Source organism: Equus asinus, chromosome X (genome assembly GCF_041296235.1).
Source record: "Equus asinus isolate D_3611 breed Donkey chromosome X, EquAss-T2T_v2, whole genome shotgun sequence".
NCBI lineage: Eukaryota > Metazoa > Chordata > Mammalia > Perissodactyla > Equidae > Equus > Equus asinus.
The window spans coordinates 47,476,866-47,495,768 of NC_091820.1; the positions used below are offsets into that span (position 1 = coordinate 47,476,866).

The 18,903-nt window shown below is 41.9% G+C and overlaps 1 pseudogene; it reads left to right on the forward strand.

Annotated features, from left to right (window-relative positions):
• Nucleotides 1-15,677: 15,677 nt before the first annotated feature.
• On the forward strand, nt 15,678-17,132 carry LOC106838791 (ferritin light chain pseudogene; annotated as a pseudogene).
• Nucleotides 17,133-18,903: the final 1,771 nt, after the last annotated feature.

Genomic DNA, 18,903 nt, shown 5'->3' on the forward strand with positions numbered 1-18,903 from the left:
AGTCAATTATCTAAGTTTCTACCTTAGGAAACTGGAAAAAGGAGAGCAAGTTAAATCCAAAGTAAGAAGAAGACAAGAAATAAGAATTAGAGTTGAAATCAATGATATTGAAAACAGGAAATCAATAGAGAAAATTAACAAAACCCAAAGCTGGTTCTTTGAAAAAAATCAATAAAATCGATAAGACTCTACCAGGCTAACTAAGAGAAAAAGAGAGTGGACACAGATTACTAATATCAGAAATGAAAGAGGGACATTACTACAGATCCCATGGAAATTAAAAGGATAATATGGTAATACTACGAACAACTCTATGCCCACAAATTTGATAACCTAGATGAAATGGACCAATTCCTTGCAAGACACAATCTGCCAAAACTCACACAGGAAGAAACAGATTATCTGAATAGGCCTATACCTGTTAAAGAAATTGAATCAACAATTAACAACCTTCCAAAACATAAAGCACCAGGCCCAGATGGGTTTACTGGTGAGTTCTACCCAAGATTTAAGGAAGAAATAATGTCAATTCTCTACAATCTCTTTCACAGGATAAAAACAGAAGAATTATTTCCTAACTTACTCTATGAGGCCACATTACCCTAACACCAAAACCAGACAAAGACATTACAAGAAAAGAAAACTACAGACTAATCTCTCTCATGAACATAGATGCAAAAATCCTCAACAAAATATTAATAAATCAAATCCAAAAATGCATTTATAGATTCTACACCACAACTAAGTGGGACTTATCCCTGGTATCGAAGGCTGGTTCAACATTTGAAAATCTATTAATGTAATCCATCACAACAACAGAATAAAAAAGGAAAGGGCACATGATTACATCAATAGATAAAGAAAAAGCATTTGACAAAATCTAACACCCATTTATGACTAAAATTCTCAGTAAACTAGGAATAGAGAGGAACTTTCTCAACTTGATAAAGACTCTGTACATAAAATCTACAGCAAACATACATAATGGTGAGAAACTCAAAGCTTTCCCACTAAGATCAGGTACAAGGCAAGGATGTCCCCTCTAACTGTTCCTTTTCAACATCATACTAGAAGTTCTAGCTATGCAATAACACAAGAAAGCGAAATAAAAGGTATGCAGATTGAGAAGGAAAAATAAAACTGTCTTTGTTCACAGATGACATGATCATCTAAGTAGAAAATCCAAAAGAATCAACAAAGAAACTCCTGGAATGAATAAGCAATTACAGCAAGGTTGCAGGATAAAAGGTTAATATATAAAAGTCAATCACCTCCCTATATACCAGCAATGAATAAGTGGAATTTGAAATTAAAAACACAATACCATTTACATTAGCACCCCTCAAAATGAAATACATATAAGGCTAATAAAATATGTATATGATCTATATGAGGAAAACTACAAAACTCTGATAAATGAAATTGAAGAAAAACTAAATAAATGGAGAGAGATTCCATGTTCATGAATGGGAACATTCAATATTGCCATGATGTCAGTTCTCCCCAAACTTGATCTATAGATTTAGTGCAATCCCAATCAAAATCCCAGCAAGTTGTTTCATGGATATTGACAAACTGATTCTAAAGTTTATACAGAGAGGCAAAAAACCCAGAATATCCAACAGTATTAAAGTAGAAGAAAGTTGGAGGACTGAGGCTACTCAACTTCAAGACTTACTATAGAGCTACAGTAATCAAGACAGTGCGGTATTGGCTAAAAAATAGATCAATGGAACAGAATAGAGAGCTCAGAAATAGACCCCCACCCATATAGTCAGTTGTTCTTTGACAAAGGAGCAGAGGTAATACAATGGAGCAAAGATAGTCTATTTAACAAATGGTGCTGGAACAACTGAACATCCACATGCAAAAAAAAAAAGAATCTAGACACAGACCTTATGCTTGTCACAAAAATCAACTAAAATGGATCACAGACCTACATGTAAAACAAAACTATAAATCTCCTCAAAGATAACATAGGAGAAAATCTAGATGAGCTTGGGTATGGTGATGCTTTTTTAGATAGAACACAAAAGACATGATCTATGAAAGAAATAATTGGTAAGATGGACTTCATCAAAATTAAGAAACTTCTGTGAGAGACAATATCAAGAGAATTAGAAGACAAGCCACAGACTGGGAGAAAATATTTGCAAAAGACACATCTGATGAAGGACTATTATCCAGAATACACAAAGAACTCTTAACAATAACAAACACTCCAATTGGAAACTGGGCCAAAGACCTTAACAGACACCTCACCACAAAAGATATACAGAAGGCAAATAAGCCTATGAAAAGATGCTCCACATGTCATCATGGAAATGCAAATTAAAACAACAATAAGCTACCACAATACACCTATTAGAATGGCCAAAATTGGAACACTGACATCAGATACTGGTGAGGATGTGGAGCAACAGGAACTCTCATACATTGCTGGTGGGAATGCAAAATGGTTCAGCCACCTTGGAAGACAGTTTGGCAGTTTCTCACAAAACGAAGTATATTCTTACTGTACGATCCAGCAATTGTGCTCCTTAGTATTTATTCAAAGGAGCTGAAAAGTTATATCCACAGAAAAGCCTGCATGTGGATGTTTATAGAAGCTTTGTTCATAATTGCCAAAACTTGGAAGCAACCGGTTTGGTAGCACTGTGGATTCTGGTCTGTCTTTGCCAATCTGCGTGCTACCATTTACTTTTCAGTCCTCAAATGGCTGCTCTCTGCATTCTCTCCAGGTTTTATAGCTGCATCAAGTGGGATAAACAGGGCATAGTTACCCCATTTTACTTAAAACCAGAACCTCTTATTTCTTTTATATCTTGCTAAAAATATATCTCTGTATTTATTTACAGAGTCTCTTTTGTTATTTTTACAACTGTTTTCCTTGAAAAATCCTCCTCAACTGCTGAGTAACAGTATTACCTTAGGTAGAGTGACCCAGAAGCAGAGAACGAGGCAGGGATTCTTACTGAGGGAGTGTTCTCAGGAGGAACCTCAAAGGAAGGAAGTGAAGCAAACGGGAAAGGCAGGAGAAGCAGCTAAGCAAAGAGGTGGTGTCAGCAGAAGGCTCCCATCAGCTTGATTCCACCGAGAGCTCTAGAGCAAAGATGGCACCACAGAGTTGTCTCCCTTGAGGCAAAGGAGTTGGTCTTTTGCTCTTTCATACCAATCAGTCATTGGCTGTGTTGGCGGGTACATAACCTCTTAGGCATCGCTGGATGAGGTGGCTCCCGTCAGCTGAGAACAATTCTCTAGAGAAGAGTGCAGCTGTGAGCTGTTAGCAGCCAACACTCACAACTGCTAAATAGAAGATAAATAGAGCTGATCTTGGTTCTGGGTAAGATGGAGCCAGCAGCTGGGGGATGGGTGCACTAGACTGGTAAAGAAGCTCCGGGTGGGGCATCAGCACCATCATTATAAGGATTAATCACACATTTCAGTAGTGATAGTCACTGAATGACACCATTTCCTTCCAAAACACAGAGAACCACTAACTAGTGGCGGCATTGCAGGAACCATGCCTAAGCTGAAATAATTAGCCTCTAGAGCAATTGTTCTCAACATTTAGCGTGCATGAGAATCGCTTGGGGAACTTGTTACAGATGCAGATTCCAACACCAATCAGAGATTATTACTCAACAGATCTGCGACGGGAACTGCATTTTAACAAGCACCTCCTCGATTCACTTTGAGATTATGTAAGTGGTCATACAACCCAACCCACTTCAATGATGGCAAACATCACTTTGTTTTAATTTTGTCTCCCCCAATAAATGTGAAGCTCCTGCGCGCAGAGGTTAAACTGCAGTAGTTTCCCCTATAGTGATGTTCCCAACCATAATTTTTTTGTGCTGAATGTTTTTAAAAAGGTCTTATCAATTCACTGTTCCAGTGATCCAAGTAACTATTTAATGGGGGGCCTAAAATGAGATGGTTTTGCACAAAAGCAAAATATCAGAGCATGAGCCGTACAAGTTGTGGAATCCTAGGAGGCAATAGAGGCAGCTAGCCCCGTTAGCAGTGAATCATAATTTTTTAAAAATAATCTTCAGATAGCCCAGGGGTATCAGAGACTGACTGACACAAAATGCCCATCTCTGCCAAGTGCCTAGCACCACAAAGCAAAACATATGGTCAGGATGGGCCTGGGAGAGTAGCATCTGTTTGCACAGCTGTAATTGTCCATACAGATTGGGGTCAGCATCAATCATATCATCTTTCACTATAAAGGACAGAATATTGATCAGTACCTGTGCCTGTCTAACAATACCAGGTCCACTTTGGATGCCGAGACAGTCTAAGATAAGAAATGAAACCATATTTCCAAAGGGACATAATAAAACAAAAATTAAGTTGAGAAACCAGCAGACTATCAAGTGTTCTTTTAATTCCTTTGTAAGAATTAGGCTGCATGCTGCGAGAGGAAAGGATTTACTAAGAATATCTACTTAATAAGATAAAGTATCTTCCCACAGAAAATCTTAAAAAATAAGCAGTTATGCTCTTCTGCATTTTTGTTCTTCATGATTTTATTAGCTTATCAAACACACAGTACTGCACACTTAAATAGGGCAGCTATTTTATCTATTCTTGAAGATCAAATGAAAGCTATGAGGTTTGTTCAGTTGCAATTTAGGAAATCTGACATGTAAGGAAGCATGTTCAAATTTTATGGGCCATTAAAAGTACAGATATTTTAATGATTACTCAGATCAAAATGTCATTTATGGTCATGACAAATAATAAGTGGTTTGGGATTTGTTATTCTGAAAGAGGGTATCGTTGAGGCTGACTCTTAGCCAAGGGCATGTTTATAAATATTTCAGCTTTACAAAACGGGTGAAGCACCTAGTTGTTTATATTCCCTTAATGACTGACTCTTTGTCTGCTTCTGACACATAGTTAAATGAGCGTGTTGTTTGCTGATAAATCCTCCCAGGACTCAGGAGGTCAAAGTAAAGAACCAGTGTTGTGTGGCAACCAATGATCATCTGTCTTACTTCCTTGAGGAAAGAGAAGCCCTGAGCTGAGACGATGAACAGTAGGCAAGAAATTGATCACTGGCATTAAGGAAGATAATTTTTCTGGCTTTATTTATGCACTTGTGTAAGCAGGCAGACTAGACTAGTCATGCCTCTGAGAAGAGGTAAAAAATGATTGGGGATGAGTTAGAGAACTGGCCAAGGAACTGTAATCCCGGGAGGCCATTTTGTCTCCTGGATTTAATAGTTTCTGGAGGAATCCAGAGACCATGACAATGAGTGTGAGTGAATTGGACTAGGCCTTGAGTTGTAGGCTTTCTGGGAAGCTGACTCTGAGATAGAGCATAGGAGGCAGGATGCTTACTAGAGTGTGCCCTTGAGATCAACACCTGGGGAAAGGAGGGGAAGGAAGTAGGAGCGGGCAATGGGACCTAGGATGCAGGCCCAACAACAGCTTCAGCTGACCCACAGGGAGCTCTGGAGCTACAATGGCCCATCAGAGTTGTCCACAGTTGGGCCAAAATGGCTGGGAGTTTATATTCCTGCATTGATCTGTCATTCAACATGGATGACCTCAGTAGGTCATCAAGGAAACCACCTTTTGGTCAAGATGGCTCTCTGCAGCTGAGACAATCTCTGAAGGGGCTAAGAGCTGAGGGTTGTCTACCACCAGGATTCCTAGCAGCTGGGACAACAAGCACTTCATTGAAGAGGGATCTGAAAGTGGCCACTACACCTGGTCAAATTTGGGCTGTGGCTTATCTGAGTGATTACACCAGGTAATGGGAACCCAAAAGAACTGCAAGGCTAGCTGTCAAAGGCAAGTCATGCCACCTGAATTTTGTTGCTTCTGCCTCTAAAAATCATTTTATTTTGAGATGTGACAGGGAAGGGCAGAAGTGAAGAGTTCTGGACCTGGCCCTAAGTCTGTCTACAGGGGTGAGGCAAGCTAGAGTGTAGTCAAGGGTAGAAGTGACACAGGCTGAGGCTGTCCATGGAGCATCAGAATGATGAGTGGGTATGTCATCCAAGTCCTTCAGCAAGAGTCAAGCAGTCAATATAGGGCATCTAAAATGAACCAAATGTCAGGTGGGGGTAACATTTGGAAGCCATGCAGTCTGTTGGGCTGTAGGGGAAGGCAAGGCACTAGGACACAAATGATAACAACTACCCTTTATTACGTGCCTAGGTGGACCAGGAACCCTGCTAAACACTTTCCACACATCACCTCATTTCACACTTACAACTCTGTGTGGTAGGCATTATTATCTCCTTTTTTATGGGCAAAGAAACCAGTTCAGAGAGAAACATGCTCAAAATTATACAGCTGGCAAGTGGCAGAGATTATGGAGACAGACTGCCTGGGTTCAAATTCCGGCTCTTACTAGATGTGTGACCTGGGGAAAATTACTTAAGCTTTCTGCTGCTCAGTATCTTCATCTTTAAAATGGGAATAATAATAATAATACCTACCTCTTACAGCTGTTATGACCATTAAATGCATTAAGATCATTAAAGTACCAAGAGCAATGCTTAACACAGCTTAAGAGCTATGTAATTGTGAACTAAGGGAACAGTGGGCCTAACTCTAAAGCCTGTGTTCTTGACTATTATGCTACCCTGGCAGGACTCTCATTCTTGGGATGTGCAAGGAGACAGCTAGGCAGCCTAAGTGCTAGGGAGTAGCTAAGATATTAGGCAACTAATCATTCATTCATTCATTCACTTATTCACAAATATTTACTGGGCACCTCTATATACGTGCTAGGCATTTTTATAGGTACTAGAGATAAAGCAATGAACAAAACAGCTAAAGTGTCAGCCGTCATAGAGCCTATACTCTAGTGGGGAGACAGGCAATAAAGTAAATAATAGATAAAAAATAATGTCAGGTAGTGGCAAGAGCTATGAAGGAAATGAAAACAGGGTAAGGACACAGGGAGCTGTGGGGGTGGGGCTGGAGGGAAGGAGGAGACTGTGTTCTTTCAGAAAATGAGATCAGGAAAGGCCGCTCTGATGAGTTGCCATTTGGGCAGAGACCTGAATGAAGTGGGGGAAAGAGTCGGGCAGTAATCTGGAAGACAAGGACACACAGAGAAAATAGCGAGAAAAGCAGGCCCCCCCCGAATTGTCCTGAGTTGGGAGTGGTGGGCTGCCCTTAGGAGATGAGAGCTCGAGCGAGGTGGTCTTCTTCAACGGAGGCAATCTCCAAAGTGGGCTGACAGCTGAAGGCCATTGCAACAGCACTCCCGACAGCTGGGGGAATAAATGTTTCTTTCCCGGAAGGCCATCTGGGTGGCACATCCAGCTTCTACCACCCTGTACGTGCTTCAGTTGCTTGTTCTACTATTTGGCTTACTTGTGGAAAAACATATCTTTGCCACTAACGAATATATGCTAAATATTTTGAAAATTTCATCAAAGTTCTCATACAAAAGCACAAAGGTTGAAATGTGACACTGGGTGAAAGTAGCTAGAAAGACAATGTAAATGTTGGAACACTGATTCCTGAATAACACAGGGGAAAGGAGCAAAAGATTAAATCTGAAAGTTCTTTGGAAAGGAGTACTTGGCAGATGGGTGATTTGAAAATGTGATACCGTGGATTCTTCTGCAACTTGATAGCATATCAGCACTGCCCACATGCTCTAGAAACCAAGTGAATGAAGAAGGCTGTCATTAGAGCTGGATATTGCTTTGTGATTCTGGCAACGGTTTGTTCTTAGGCCACGTTCCGATTGCCCGGTTTCTGAATTCTAACCAGTAATTGCCATTACAGTGTGTTTGGGGGGATGGTTACCAGAGATTGTGGCAAGAAGATAGACTTCTCTGCCTTTTAAGGCATCTTAGTCATGATTTTGGCAGCATAGGAGCCTTCAACTTAGTAAAGTGAGCAGCCATTTCCATGGCAGAGAAATAAGCTACTGTTTGACCCAGAGAGGGAGCTTTCGGCTGTTTTTCGTTGACCTGAGCCAAGGGAAACAAGATGACAGATTGGACAAGCAGCATACCATGCAATTTATGCCCTTCACGGACTGTCAAACATTAATTTAATTTAATTTTAATCATTACCATCTGGTGCTTATATAGAGAGGCCCAGATAGATATTTCCTTATCTTGAGCTGGTGAACAGTGCTGTGTTTTGGCCTGCGGCCATGTCCATATACCCTGAGGAGGGGGTAGGGAGACTGTGGGAGGGGACATCTGTACTGACGCTAGACATGCAGCCATCACCAGCCCCAGAGGTTGTAAATGGGACCTGTTGTTCGTGCTGGTCCCACCATGGGTCAGTGGCCCTTTCTCCTGCCCCACTCATGGAGGCATCAATGCCGAGCCGTGTCTTTGTATCCCTGGACACTGGCAAAGAGGACTGGCTGGGGATGGTGCCTGGATGAATTGGGGCATCGGACTCTGTGGCTTAAACCTCTTGAGCAGATAAAGTGACCAGTAGCCACATTTAATCTGTTCATCAGGTAATTGTTAAGCATTGACAATGGGGATAAGGACTGGAATCAAATGACCTTTGAGGTTTCAGCACCCCCGAGCATCTGTGATTCTTTGTGTCGATCACAGTGCCAGGCCCAGCAGGGAATAAAGAAAAGGATAAGGAAGCATCCCTTCCCTATGAGCTAACTTAGTCCTGGAAGGGATTTTCCCTTCTTCCCAGTCCCCAGACTGAAGCTCAGATTATTGGTGGCTGGTAGTGGGTAGAAGGATTGCCAATGAAATCCCAAGGGAGTAAGGGAGGCGGCCTGGAGAGAGAAGCCCTTCATTTTCCTGAATTTTAATTTCTTAATTGCAAAGTAGCTTGGTGCCTACCAGGCTGGAGAATGCCATTCATCAAGCCAGTTCTGGCTTCAGGAGACAAACACTGAGCCATGTTTGTTGCTTTGTGGACCAAGATCATATGGCCTACTGGAGAGGAGAGAGCAAGTTTTCCCCTTTTCTTAGAAAATAGAAACGGTTCTCTTTTTTCCTGATTTTTCCGCAGTAATTTTAGATACATGCTCATTGCCCCCAAAAATTCAGATAATACAGAAAAGTAAAAAGTAACAAATTGGTCAGGCAAAGATACAGACCAATGTTAACTTTTGGTATATGTCTTTGCACACACATGCATACACATATATATTTACAAATATGGGATCATGTTATAGGTAATGAAAAGCAAAATATCTTGCTGGGTGATTCTCTTCTCCAGCCAGATGTCAGCATGACCAGAAGGAGCATTCAGGGCCTTCAAGCAGGGAAGGGAGAGCGGCGTTGCAAAAGTTGCCACTTCAAATTTCAAGGCTGGATGTTCTTTCCAGCTCAAGCTGTGTCTGTCCAACCCACGTCTTGGCAACCACTAAGGGCAGACTTGCCAGCCCTTCTGAAACATGAGGCCACCTCTATTCAGAATGTGAATCTTGTTTCTTTCTATGAAACATTACATTTTTCCTTTTAAAAAGTAACAGAAAGCACTTTTCATCATGGAGGGCTAAAGGGCAAGTGCAGGTTGGAAGAAACATTTGCAAGAGTTAAAATGGAGTATGGTAAGTAAAAATTATTTTTTGTCTTCTTTTCCTAACTAGACAGATTTTTTTTTATGTCAAAAGAGAACACTATTCCACACAGAATCCATTTTGATCCACATGCATCAAAATTCACAGGATGCGATCCCCAAGTGTATTTTGTCCCAGGTAACCATGTGGCGGAAGCTGTCTCCTTGGGGGGGACTCCACTTCTGGAGAGTGACCAGAGAGTAGAGGCCCAAAGAGCCAGGCCATGTGAGGAGTGGTGGAGGAAGCCAGGCTCATTTCAGGGAAGATGGGGAGTCTTAGATCAGTGGGAAGGTGGGCTAGGCTTATTTTATATTCTTCTGGAAGTTAGAACCAGAATGAAAGGATCAAACTTATTATGAGGCAGAGAGCTGATACATGAGATTTGGGAGGATAGGGAAGGAAAAAGAGCAAAGGCAACTAATATTTATTTAGCACCTACTATGTGTCAGAAGTTGTGCTAAATTCCTTATACTACTTTATTTAATCTTCACAGTAATCTTAAGAAGTAGATAATATTATTCGTATTTTATAGCTAAAAAAAGTAAGACTCAGAGAGGTTAAGTAACTTGCCCAAAGTTACACAGCCATTAAGTGGAAGAGTCCGGTTCAAACTGAGGTCTGCTTGGCTCCCAAGTGCCTTTCTTTCTCCACATCACACTCTCTGAAAATGGAATGGGTAGCCCTCATGAGCTAATGTGTTCCTGGGAACCTGGGTGTATTTAAGCAAAGACTAGATGATTACTTGTCAGAGATGTGCTTAAGGGGATTGGTGCATTTGTCCGGAGCTGGAACACATGGTTTCTAAGAATCCTTACAACTGCATGTTCTAACAAGGTCTCTCTAACTAAAACATGTCACTTTTGCTTGCCTGCTAGGACACCCACTGTAGTCATGATTAGAATTATGCTTTTGGCTAAGGCACCATCCTCAGGAAAAGCAACTGAAGATATATTCCCATGAATGTTTCCTTGGAGGACCAACTCCAGCACAGATTGTTGGTGCCCTATCTACACGACCTCAGCACTCATCATTCCCATACATGCCCAGGGGTCCTGCCACAAGCACCAAAACTCTCCACCTGAGGGGGCTTTCTTTTGGTTCTCAAAGAGCAGGCCAGAAGTGCCAGAAAGTTAACATCCTTGGGAGCAGTCCTCAGCCAATGACAGATGGGATTTGAAGATAAGTATTCCAGCTTCCTTGTCCTTGTTTAGGATAACCCTAAGGCACACCTCATAGTCTCCCAGGGTCCCCTAGTAAGATTGCGTCCTAGTTGCCCATAGGGGTAAGCTGCTCTTTAACACACCCTTTATTGGTTTTCTTCCTCTTCCTTGTCTCATTTACCCTCATGCCTACTGGTTCTTTCAGGGATCACCTCTTAAACTAATTGTACTCAAATGCTTGTCTCAGGGTCTGCCTTTGGGAGAACCCAAACTAAGACACCAACATTATTTACCCATCAGCACAGGGTTTCTCAACCTCAGAACTATTGGCATTTTGGGCTGGAGAATTCTTTGTTTGGGGTGGGGGGCACTGTCCTGCACACTGTGGGCTGTTTAGTAGCATCCTTGGCCTCTACTCACGAGACGCCAGTGGTACCATCCCCCTGTTATGACAACCAGAAATGTCTCTAGGCATTGCCAAACGTCTTCTGGGGAATGAAGTCAGCCCTCATTGAGAACTACTGCCTGTTTGAGGTGCCATGGGAAGCACAGGAAGGGTAGGTTTTGCAAGGCAGACCTGTTGGGGTTGGCTGCGGACAAGCTTCACAGTGAGCCCTGGAGTTTAGTGGACGTCACAGGGGGAATGAGGAGACTGTGTGTATGTGTGTGTGTGTGTGTGTTTTGGGAAAGAGAAATGATGAACCAACTCTTTCTGTTTCATAACTGTGCCTGGTGCCAGGCTGTCCATTGTCCAATACAGTTGAACAGCTCAGAACTAAATTGTACCCCTTACAGTTCCTTCTAGAAAAATGACAAACACACAGAGACCATTTCGCTGTTTGTGTAATATCGGTTTTCAGGTGAGTTCGGTTTGGATGACTGGTCCTTAAGCAGCCATTTCACAGCCTGTCAGTTTCTGGGTTGCTAGGGATGTTTTGACTTTTAAGTACTTGTGTGCAGCTATTAAAAAAATCAATACTGGGGCCGGCCCGGTGGCACAGCAGTTAAGTGTGCACATTCCGCTTTGGCGGCCCGGGGTTCGCCAGTTCGGATCCCAGGTGTGGACACGGCACCGCTTGGCAAGCCATGCTATGGCAGGCGTCCCACATATAGAGTAGAGGAAGATGGGCACGGATGTTAGCTCAGGGCCAGTCTTCCTCAGCAAAAAGAGGAGGATTGGCAGCAGATGTTAGCTCAGGGCTAATCTTCCTCAGGAAAAAAAAAATCAATACTGTATGTGGTTCCAATATGGGGAATGTGGTCAGAGTAGAGGGTCTGATAAAAGATGCAAATACTTTCTCAGCTGGAGCTTTGGGGCTGATTTGGCTTGGTATATGTGCACATGAGACCCCTGAAGAGAGTTACAGATTTTCAGGGCTGGTAAACGAGATTACAGACGTGGGCTCCAAAACCCCTCTATTCCCTGTAAATAGAAGTAGCAAAGAGGTATAAATATAGGTTAACATCCATGATAAAGTCTTCATTTTATCCCTCGGATTCCTGTTAAGAAGGTACTAATTGAGGTTTCTCATTTCCACTGTACTCCAATACTTTGCGAGGTCAAGTAGGGAAGCAAGCTGCTGATGGATACTGTTCATGCCCCGCTCAAATCCTATCAGATCCCTTTTACCTGTTTGGTGTGCTCAGTACCCAGTTTCAGTGTGCTTTTCTGCTAATGACTAGTACCTGAGACCTTCTTCGGCTTTCCCTTGGGCTGTTGGAGCTGCCACCTGTACACAGAACCTGGGAATTTATATCCCCTGGGGAGGCCCACGGCCAATAGGCGGGAATATGAAAGTCCAGTTCTCTTGCGTCATGTTGAAATAAACTCTAGGTGGTGTAATTTACACTCCAGAGCTACACCTTGGGATGATTGTGAAGCTGAGACTTTTCCTGAAATCGCAACTTTGTTTCTTGGTTTCCTCTTTCTCTGTGCTGCTTTCCCCACTCTCTTTTGGTCTTTCCTGGGAGCGCTTTCCCAATAAATCACTTGCACAGGAATCCTTATCTCAGGGTCTCCTTGTGGGGAATCGGATCCAAGATATAAGCATTTCAAAGTCTACATTTGAGTGGGAGAGGAGGTGAATTCTACCATTTACATGGGTTGTTCTGTAATGTTACCCTCTCCTATAAGATAGACATTCATTAGTAGTTTCTTGCTCTAGTGGATGATGATCTTGGGCTGGAGAACTGAGAAAACAAATAGACCCCTGCCACCTATGGACTGCTCCTTCTGCCTCCATAGCCCACAGGGCCACAACGGACCTCAGGAGGTGTTGCTGAATCTCACTTAGCCAAGGGAAGTAGGAGAAGCTGGCTTTGCTCATGTTTTAAACGAATTAGATCTTAGATACCCAAAGCTGTGCCTCTGTGCTTTCCTACTTGAAAGGACATTGTCACAGAGGATACGTGATTCAGCAAAACAGGTCTGCAGTGAGGACACTTGGATTAAAAACATATTGGGGGGGGCCGACTCAGTGGCATAGTGGTTAAGTTCACACATTGGCAGCCCAGGGTTCACAGGCTCGGATCCCAGGAGCGGACCTAGCACCACTCATCAAGCCCCTGAAGCATATTAATTTTAACCAACTTTATTGAGGTGTAATTTACATGCAACAACACGCACAGATTTTTAAGTGTATGGTTCAATGCGGCGTCCCACATAAAGTAGAGGAAGTTTGGCACAGATGTTAGCTCAGCAACAATCTTCCTCAAGCAAAAAGAAGAAGATTGGCAACAGATGTTAGCTCGGGGCCAATCTTCCTCACAAAAGAAAAAAGAAAAAAGGAAAACATTGGGCTAAGTCTCTGATACTTACTAGGGTTTGAGAGGGTCTCCACAATTTTATTGCCAAACTGATTGATGATACAGCACTATTTTTTGAGTGCTTTCTACTTGTTTGGCAGTGTTTTCTCATGTATTATATTATTTAATCCTTGTGGTATACTTGTTAGATATTAACATTCCCATTTCACAGGCACGAAAGCTGAGGCTCATGAGGTTATTTAGGCTACCCGCCTAAAGTCACACTCATAGTAAGTGGCAAAGCTGGGATTTGAGCCCACATCGGTCTGATTCCGACAACTATGTACTTAACCACTCACCAGAGTATAGTTAGAACACTGGCTCTCTTCTCTCCAAAGTGATGAGGGAAATATTTGTCAAAAAGGCAGAAAACTATCTCATCTGAGGTTTATATAGACCTTTTTCTTTTCCAAGAAGACTAAGTAAACGTATAGGAAATTGAAATATATTAAATGGGCCTGGCATGCTGCAATACAGATAGTATGTTATATGGTGAAGTTTTCTCTAAGCTTAGGATTTTCTTATTACAAGGTCAATATGATGATTAATGGTTTAGGCACAAGGTAAAAAAATGATCATTTTCTTTGCAGTCATTGGAGGGTATCGCATCTAGTGTAATTTCTCTATTTGGGTATGTGCTAGGATTGTTCTTGGGTTTGAATTTTTGTTTCTGCCCCTCCTCCCCACCCCCAGCCTCTCTTTTGCCCTAGATTCAAGGCCAGAATGGCTGCAGAACTACTCCTGTTTTACCCAATTAATTCCCTCCGGGATTGAAAAGTGTGCTATTCCTGAATTCTAATAGTTTTTGCAAAGCTCAGATGCAATATGAGAACACTTTTGGACGACAATCTTCCACGAAAAAAAATTAACAATATATCCTGTATTTAGATACAGGATATGTATTCATATTTTAGCTAATGCAGTGAAGGGAAACTGCAGATCTCTTTGAAATTTTTAAGATGTCAATTTTCAGCAACATAGAAAATAAAATTTGAAAGTAGCTGCAAAAGAATGGATTTTTATTTTCATTTACAATTAGGTCCAAAGTTTAGAGCAAAACTCTCCTCTCTGGGGTTTCAAATATTGTTTACCCTGAATAGACTATGCCTTCCTGTTTGATAGAAAACACATGAAAGCGTTCTAATTGTGAAGTAGCCCCAGGCAAGTGGTATTTAGAAAAATAAAATGCTAAGCATGGAATCACAAAGCTGGAAGAGACCCTACGAGAACATCTAGTTCTGCCCTCATCTTCCGACTGAGAATGGTTAACTCATCCTGTATGGGTTATTTTTTATTTTGGCAGGATTTATAAATCTACGTTTTAATGTTTAGTGCTTACTCACATGACATGTTTCAGTTAACAGTGGAATATCTGGGTAATCACAAGAAGCCACTAGTACCTAACAAAGCACTTGGCATGTAAACAGTATTCAATAGAACTTTTATTAGAAGGAATAAATGCATCAACAAATGAAAAAATGAAGGCTGAATAGTCGAAAATTTATGGTGGGATTCTAACTGGTACGATTAATGGAAACGAATTATGCCCAAGTTCAGTGTCTTGCAAACTCCACCCATTTCACATTCCACAGCGTGGATTTTGTCCTTCTCAGTGAGCAAGGTGACCATGTAATGTATATTCCAAACAAAGACCCTTTTGAGCATGAAAGGGGGTGCTATTTTTTAATTGATTAAATTTAGGGGGCACTATTAATAATTACACCAAGACAACAGGACTGCTCTGGGCAAATTGGAATAGTCACCGTCTCAAAGAGGGATTAGGAGCAGGGAAAAACATATTTATACAGGCTCCAAAATAAGAAACAAGGGAGTTTTAAACAGAAATGAAGGTTGGAAGAGTTTCACTCTCAACACTTTTGACATTCTTACCTTGGACGTTCTTACCTCAGTTTGGCATTATGCTGAGAAGTGGGGCAAAATGACAGATAAAGACTCCTTTCCAATACTTAGGAAAGAGAGAAGAATTAGACTCTTATCAAAAGCTAGACTGAGAGGGAGCGCACCCTGCAGACTCCCAGATCTGTTTCTTGCTTCAACAGTGTTGGAAAGGTACAGACCGGATGCTCCCTCCCTTACCAGTCACTCACCACCCTCTAACCCCACCCCTTCCGTGGCAACTTCCGGCACCATCTACTTGCCTTCCTCCTGCTTCCGGGACCAGCTCAGGCACCTTATTTTGTGGTGAGCTCCTCATTGCTGACCAGCCATGGGCACCAGAATCCGCCAGACTTATTGTGCCAACGTGGAGGCCGCCGTCAACAGCCTGGTTAACCTGCATCTGCGGGCCTCGCAGACCTACCTCTCTCTGGGCTTTTATTTCGAAGGCGATGATGTGGCTGTGGAGGGCGTGGGCCACTTCTTCCGCAAGTTGGCTGAAGAGAAGCGTGAGGGCGCACAGCGTCTCTTGAAGTTTCAAAACCAGTGGAGCAGCCTCGCCCTCGTCCAGGATGGGGAGAAGTCGTCCCAAGATGAGTGGAGTGGCAGCGTGGATGCCATGGAAGCCGCCATCGTCCTGGAGAAGAAGGTGAACGAGGGCATTTTAGATCTGCATGCTCTGGGTTCTGCCAACGCAGACCTCCATCTCTGTGAGTTTCTGAAGAGCCACTTCCTGGAGGAGGAGATGAAAGTCATCAAGAAGATGGGCGACCACCTGACCAACCTCCGTAGGCTGGCCGGCCCGGAGGCCGGGCTGGGCGAGTATCTCTTCCGCCGGCTCACCCACAAGCACAACTAGCAGCTTCCAGAGCCCAGCAGCCTTTGAGTGACTCCTCTGCATTCCCCCGACATCGGGAGTTCTGCCTGAGCCTCTTTCTCCAGCCAGGAGGCAACTTTCTAACCACCTTGAAACCCTCGCCCAAGGCCTGGGACCAAATGGAAACAAATAAGGTTCTTTTCGCAGAGGGGATAAAGGTTCTTTTGCAAAGGTTGCGAGGGGGAAAAAAAAGTATGCAGAATAGCATGAAGCATTTGTAGTCTGTTTAATTCTCTAGATTTTCTAAAGAAGCTGTTCCTGACTTTTGTGAATCACCTGTGTATGTTGAGAATCTGGCAAACTATGTTTTGTCTGTCACAAAAACTCACGTATTCATAAAATGTTGCGTTCAATTTTAGGGATTTCATAATTTCTCTGAAACCATCCTGGGTACTGGATTAAACTCTATTGTTCTAAAATTTAACTTTGGTTTTGCCTAGCAGAGCAGAGAGCCGAGTACCTTGACCATGTGATGTTGTGTCCCCCCCCATCCCGACATTAATGACAAAATTGCTTTTCCTGACTTTCAAGTTGGTGTGATGTCATCTGCCTATGTTAAATATAATAAGAAAGAGCCCTGTGAAATCCATCTTTGTGTCTCCCATTAGGTTACAACTGAGAACACTGATTATTACACCATACACTGACCTCTTTGTGAATCCTCTTGAGAAATTTCTTTCTGGTCTTAGGAATAACAGTGCTTCACTTGGGTAATTGGGTTGCTTTTGTTTTATGGACACCATAAATGATGTAACTAATTAAGTTTCCTTTTCTAACTGCCTGATACAGAGTTTAGAGCGAAATATGTGGTCCACCCAGAGTAAACGAGTAGAATTGTATAAGCATTTTTGTGTAAGCTCCATTCCTGATTCTTCTGTTACTGATTTCTTGGTGTGTTTTGTGGATTCTTTTAAGCCACCTTAAACCCTTTCTGGAACAAGGTTGTGTATAAAGAGATAAATAAAGTAAACTTTAAAAAAATGGCTCTGCAATTCATTTTAGAGAAAAGAGAAGATAACTTTAAGGAAGTGCTAAGGGAGCCGAAGTGATTAGAATGGAGGTGGGTCAGATGGAGGTTAAATTCCAGAAGCCAAGAGGAGAAGCAGTCAAATGTAGCATTCTTTTAAAAATATGCTTCATTTTTCTGGTGAGTTGTTTTCTGTTAAATCCATACGTTTTTGTCCCACAGATATCCTCTTAATAATTGTGTATTCCTTGCACTTTGAAAAGCTGGAGTTATAACTTGTTTTCAAACCACAGAAGTGGAAAAAATCAATTCTTTTCCTACAGCAGCTTTCCTTCCCCGAGCAGGAAGACCAAAAGCATGCTATCATTTCTTTTATCCTACAAGGGTCAGAGGTGTACGAATATTTTACAGAGATTTGGACAATGGTTTTGCTCAGTTAAGCAGGGAACTTTATCTTCCTGTTTTCATGCAAAGTCTTTTGATAATAAAAAATAATATAGTGGAAAAGTTATTCCTAGAGAAAGAAGTTTTGCCTGTTTGCTGGTAGTTGGCAGTAAGAGATAGAAGAAAGCAGTTAACCATGCTCAGATTTGGATTAAAACTCGGATCTCTGTACTTAAATGTATACTTCAAATCAAACTTATTTTCAAATTAGCACTCAAATATAAACATAGAAATCTGAGAAAAAAATCACTTAAAACTATGAGATCAATTGGAAGACTATAATTTGGAGTAGATTATTTTGGAAGAAGGATGCTAACATTTGTTCCCAAGTAATGACATTGTATTTGTCAAACCATTACTAATTAACATCTTTTAATGTCAAGAATGAGCCTGTAGGAGAAAGCTTTATTAAAGTCTCCCAAATAGGCTGAAATGTTCTTTGGTCATCAAATAATTTCTGAAAAACAGCAACTTGCTGGGCATACAATAAATGATTCAAAGACGTGTGGATAAAATATTCGTTTGGCTTTTAAAAACAACTTAAGGTTCTTGGCAAATTTATTTGTGGAAAAAATGGAGATTTGATGACATTAAAATTCTAGAGATTAATTTGGAAACAAGTCCCACAGTGATTTCCTCTATGGCTAACCTCTGTGTGTGTGTGTGTGTGTGTGTGTGTGTCTGTGTGTGTGTGTGTGTCTGTGTCTGTTTGCACAGAGAATTATGATTAATGATTCCTGTAGGCTATGACTAAATTCTTTATACCAGCCTTCAAGCCTCTCCTTGGTCTACCATGTCTAGTCTACCTTTTAAATTCAATTTCCTACTGCTTCCCTATTGTTGGAAGTTTTAGGGGGTACCAATTGCTCATCTTTCCTTTCATCCAAGTTCAAATCAGAACAGACACAAGAAGCCAAATGGAAATCAAGATAACCTTTATTGGTGGTAAAACCAAATTGGAGAATGTGTTAGGGCTTCCTATTGCCACATCCTGAGTTAAATTCAACCACTCAGTTCCAGGAAGAGAAGCTGAAACAGAGCAGAAACCAGGCTGGGCTGGCCAGAGGCAGGCTCAGCCTTTCCTGGTGGCCCAAGGGAAGTGGGGAGGACACGGCAGGCCCCATTGCCTTGTCATTGCAGTGACCCTGTACTATGGCTAATGTACACCAAAAGACATCAGGCTCTCAGAATTCTCCACATTCACTCCAATGCCCTCCTGTTA